Source organism: Anopheles gambiae, chromosome 3 (genome assembly GCF_943734735.2).
Source record: "Anopheles gambiae chromosome 3, idAnoGambNW_F1_1, whole genome shotgun sequence".
NCBI lineage: Eukaryota > Metazoa > Arthropoda > Insecta > Diptera > Culicidae > Anopheles > Anopheles gambiae.
Window position 1 is genome coordinate 65,187,089 of NC_064602.1, and position 6,000 is coordinate 65,193,088.

At 37.0% G+C, this 6,000-nt stretch overlaps 1 long non-coding RNA gene across 1 annotated transcript; it reads right to left on the bottom strand.

Moving 5' to 3' along the window:
- Positions 1-332: 332 nt before the first annotated feature.
- Positions 333-5,302, bottom strand: LOC4577720 (uncharacterized). Its single transcript, XR_009766508.1, has 3 exons — positions 1,306-5,302; positions 888-1,237; positions 333-807 (listed from the first exon to the last, which is right to left on the bottom strand). It is a non-coding gene; the product is annotated as an uncharacterized LOC4577720 (long non-coding RNA).
- Between the last annotated feature and the right edge of the window lie 698 nt (positions 5,303-6,000).

Consider the following 6,000-nt stretch of genomic DNA (forward strand, 5'->3'; position numbering starts at 1 on the left):
CGATTCCGACGATTCCAATGATTCTAGACAATTCCGGACGATTCCGGGCGGTTTCGGCTTGTGGGATTTAACCTACCCTTCGGAACTGGGTCCGAAATTCGTTGGAATCGTGCGGACACAGTTCCGCTTTTTTGTGCGTTTTGCCCAACTGTAGTACAAACGTTCCTATCTCTGACCAGTTATATATATATATATATATATATATATATATATATATATATATATATATATATATATATATATATATATATATATATATATATATATATATATATATATGGTATACCAGTTGAGAAGTTTATATACTTTATGAAACAGCTTAATTTTAACATCATATTTATTTCTTGAGGCGAAGGGGAAAGGGAAGATTAAAGAGCGAAAGGGAAATGCCTTCCCGATTGCAAATTGTAATCGGGAAATGCCTTCCCGAGTATTGTACTGTATTTATGAAATAGTTTGGTTCTAATCAATATTGTAGTTATTGCATGGTAAGGGCCTGTAAATATCGACAATGATACAGACTGCCATTTTTATTCCTATGGTTTTCAAACTGAAGCATGAATATTTCAAAACATACAAAATCAAGCAAGTGTTTACAACATACATAATTTGCATCATATACCAGTTTGACTGCGAATAAAGCTGCGAACACTAGGAGCCGTTATTTTCATATATCCTGTGTCGAGAACGTTATCACATCTGGAAAACAGGAACGCAACACCAGTCAGTTTACCATTGCACACAAGGCCATTACCTAAATCACCGTTGCACAAGTCTGCTGCTCTGTCGCCCTTAGCACAGAGTATGCTGTAAGAAAAAAAAACAATTTCCATTGATTGGTGATCGGATGTCGTATGACAGAAATAATTCATAGCGACAACACTTACTTTGAAGTAATTTTAACTCCTAACTGAGCCCAAACTCTAGCACACGTAGCCTCCGATGTTATGACCATGCCAGCAGCACGTAATGCATTGACGGGCGCTAGGAGATTAAGATTTGTTGAGCCCCATCCGAACACGGAGCATTTAGTGCCTATTGATACTCCGGCTGATGCAAGTGGGATCGGCACAATATTTCGCTTTCCTCCGAAAGCATTCGTTGGCACAGTCAGAACGGCAATATTGAAATCTGATACGCCTCCATTAGGATTATAGTTGGGATGCACAGCGATCCTGATTACTTGAAATGATACGCCTCCGGATGTTGGAGATGTACTACCTCCGTAAAGAGTCAGCTGAAACATTGATAGGGTAATTCGATCAATTATTTGAGTGATAATGGAATCTACGCCTTACAACTTACCCTTTGGACACTGTTACCAAATGAATAAACAGCTACAGCACCAGTCAGCGCATGAGATGTTGAGATGACAACAGCACCGCAACGGTATCGGCCATCGAGGCGTAAACTTTGTGCAAAAGTATATTTTGCAATATCGACAGCAACACTATTGGTAATTCGTCCAGATCGTGCTGCTGCTTCTGCTTTAGTCACATTTTTACCATTGACCACCACTGCTTCTTCGGCTCTTGCATTTTCGTTTTTGTTTGCTGACACTGAATTGCTGCAGAATAACCCCAAAATGACTAAACAGAACACTTGCTTCATCGTTCGTTTTGCGCAACTGTGGTTAAAGTGCGAAACGTTTTTGTATTTAAACTCAGAATTCTATCGATGAATGCATCAAACATTTGTTGTACGTGTATGGTACTGAATAGCTGCCACAGAGCTGCTAAATCTGTTCAAATAATTATGACGCAGTCTTCGAATGTACGTCATATAGCCAATCTATACTTTACGTATAACACTTGTTCAATGTTTCTTGCTTTTACGAAAATACTTACGCAAAACAGTTATAAGAGGCTATAAATTAACATGTTCAGCCCGGTGGCAGGCTCCAGGGCCTGCCAGTGAACTTTCCCGTATGCTGGTAGTAGGCCCTGGGGCCTGCCATTGATCTTTTGCTAGGGAATCAACAAACATTGCGAATAACTGTGCTCTACTCGCATGAATAGCATCAGTGAGAAAGTAATATAATAGTGCTCTATTGATTATTGCCGGCCAAGATCAAGAGTGAGCAAGTAAAATAATAGTGCTCTATTAATTAGTGCCGGCCAAGACCGCAAAGCGGTTGTAGTGCCGGATAAGTAAGTAAGTAAAAATTATTACGGTTGATAAGAACCTCATCCCACTCAACCGTATTGATGAACAGAGTAGAGTTGAAATTCTAGCATTTTTTTCTACATGTTTGGTTCACAATAAACTGCGTTCTAGATGCCGGCGGAACGGAAAGATGATGAAAATCAGCGCCGGGGTTAACATGTTAGCTGCGTAACACCAAGCAAGATAATTTTTAACCACTTTTCCTATTGTTACAAATCGGAAAGTGAAATCTATCCTTTTTTCTTTCTGTTTTTATTTTTTTTTCTTAATGTCAATTTGTACCTTGAGTGAAAATTAATATTTTTTTTTATTTTTAAACATGCAATAGTGTGGAATCATCGGACTCCTTAAAAACAGGGTTTTTTTTTAATTGGTTTTTGTTATCCCAAACGATCGAAAAAAGGACGGATATAGATGAAAATAAAACCAACTGACTTTTGTGAAAAAAAGAACAAAGAATGTATTTAAAATAAAAAAATAGCACGAGAAAACCATGGATCTATTTCACTATATCTAAAATTTTATATCGCATATTTAAACACATGGCGAATCGCAAAACGCGAATTTGCAGTGAGACAAAATTGCGTGGATGAAAGTCGGATGCTCTCTCTCGCTATTACTCACAACAAAATCACATGCAAAACATTAAATGTCATTAAAACTACGACATTCAAACTTTATTGTATATTCTCTATAAAAAAAATCTTACTTAACTTATTCCGTTCCAAAAGTCGTATTGCCTTGTTAAGATAATATTAATATTTCATAAGGGTATGTTGATCTCGAGTTCAACCAGAGTTATTGGTATGTTGATCTATATTACAATAGTTAAAATTGAAAAAGTAGACAGTTTGCTTCCCATCTTTCAAAAAATAAAGATAAATTCTTTGTCCATGGTGAAAAATAATGGTGAGCATACACGGTGGGTTCAAACACGATTGACAGTTTTACTACCATATACTTTTTAATCTGGAATAGGGCAACAAACAAGCAAAAATACCAAATTTAGAAACAAGAATAGATCCCCTGAGAGCATAGAAAGTGTAACAACGCACTTTGCAGCGGTTGATTGGAATGCTTTTCTCTACTAATCGCTCCATTAGCTGATAGTCAAGTTCATTAATAAGCTTATGACAGACCAAAATCGACTACGTTTGTTGTATTAAACATTTCTGATGATAAAATTTTAAATCTAATTGTTGTTTATTGTTGTTTATTTATGTTCAATTGTTTGCTTAAAATAAGATAAACAAAATGTTCGCAAATACTAAATCTATATTATCTTAATCTATCCTAATCTTATGCAAAGACCACCTATTAACACGGTTGCGGAAAATAACACTGAAATGGTGTAGACAAGTCAGTAAACAATTATACAACAAGGATAACGACAATGACAACTACTGATTTAGGGTGCGAAAACATCTACGGAATTGAACAGAGTAAATATTGAAATCGAACTGATGAGAAGTTTCATTGAAATTGCTGATCGCTCTTAAAAGCGGATCATTCTGCCCACAGCAAGTGCGGTGAATCGGAACATACAAGGGAGGGTTCACTTTCAGCTTTTCTATTTGCAACAGCTGACAGTGTGTATCATAGTCAGCAAATGGTGTATTTGATGCCCTAAACGCCTTTTTGAGTGACGAATGGATGAATCAAACATTCGTTACATTACGAAATAAAAAATTTCATTCCGTCTTTGTACTCGCTAAGATTAAATTGCATCTACACTGTTGTTTTATGCGCATAACATGGAATAAGCGTTACACGTGCTTGAACGACCAAAATGGTAGCTGTTTTGATGTGCATACACAAGCTAACTTTTTTGCTATTTGAACAGATGTTCAAAATAAAATAAAAAATGGATTATCAAAAGGCCACATAGCGCGTCAGACCCTCAAGGGCACTTAAACCATATGTACAACCTCTTGTCAGTACACACACTGATTACGCAAACGACCGAAAAAGATCTGACGCAATTGCAGGAGGTATGGAAATTTATCATCTGCAATTGGGTTGCATTGTCAATTAAGGAAATTGTTGATAATCTTTAAGATAGTGATTGTCTATGCAGCGATTGGTTACCCAAGATATAAGCAATTTACACTTTTATTTAAAGGTTATTACGCAGGAAAGTGCCATTTTTACAAAATGGGAAATAATGACCCCGTTGCTTTAATACAGGGTTTTCCAGGAGTTCTCATAGTTATGGAACACTTTACCGGGGAAGAACTTTATGCCACGGGATTTTAACTCTAAAGCACCCACGTTGGACTATTGCAATATGAATTTCCAAGGAGCCTGTCTAATAAGGATGCCATGTAGTCTAATTACCATCGTATAAAATTCACTTCCAATAAGATAGAGTCAAGGAAGTGTCCCACAACTATGACAACTCGTTTAAAACCCTGTAAGGCTGATCTATGTGCCTCTGAGAAAATACGCCAGAAAATGCGCGACTCGCTGTTTCATAACATTAACTTTAACCAAGATGGCCATCGTATCTCATCCAATCAATGACAACTTATCTGTTCGATTTTGTTAGCAATTGCCATAAGACTATCGATTATTCGCTATTCGAAAATATATGCTATCTATTTTAACATCAAAGTAGCCTTCCATCCTGCTATCGGAACTCCTCACCTCTTGTCTCTCATCACTCGTTTAGGATTTTGGGTGTCATTTTTGAAGCTTGACAATGTCGTAGACTGCTTATCAGTATGATACGCGAGCTTAATGATATAACCAGCAGCAAGGCGCTCTGCTGCTCATTTATCCAGTCGTTAATGGAGTACGGATACTGGTTGCGATTAAATCATGCTGTTCCGTATTCGGGCAACGCTATCCGTCTTCGACAGACAAACGCTATTTGACTCCTCTGACCCGTTCCTGCCCGTGTCTTTAACTTCGATCGATAAATACACATTCAACATTATTTTTCACGATAATTTGAGTGTAATATACATTTATATTTTATTTATTATAATCATTCTTAAACTAACCTTCACTGCTTTCGACGTGGTTTATTGTACTTTAAGTACAATTATACTACAGTACTGTACAGTACTACAGTATTATACTGTTTAAAAATCCAACGTGCCAATCCATATAAAAAACAAGTCAAATTTTTTCATTTTTTTTTTTTGCAGTATAAAATTTATTTCACAATTTTGTCACAATTCTGATAAAAAGACGAATTGAAGGACTCATAATTTTCGTAAATCCCGCTGGTAGAATTCCTTTGCATTTACCATAAACGAAGAAAGTTATTCCAGTCAATTTGTTATCACACACCAACGGTCCACCACTGTCGCCTTCACACACCTCAGAATTCTTAGCTTTACCGCATATTACGCTGAAAAAAACACAACGCATTTCAATTATAGGTCACGTGTGAGTTTAGTTGCTAATATACTTACTTTGGCGTAATATTTGCTTTACCAGAATATGCTTTCCTACAATCAGCAGTCAACACAAGTTTAAATTCTGCGTACAGCAATTTTGTGGATAAATTCTCATCGAAGTTCGTTCGTCCCCATCCAAGTGCGTAGCAACGCGTACCGCTAGGTAGCTCTGCACTCGTAGCAAACGAAATTGGTGCTATGTTTGGTTTTCCAACGAACGCATTCGTTGCTACCGTTAAAACTGCTACATCGTTATCATAAACATTACGTGCAATGCTACCGGTGCGCATATAATTTGGACTAACCGTTATTTTGACCACTTGGAATAGAGTGCCTCCTTTGAAGATGTCACTAGAACCTCCACGGATCGTTACCTGAAAATCGATCGTTAACGCATGTAACAGAAAACTGCTTCTTATCTGCAGTA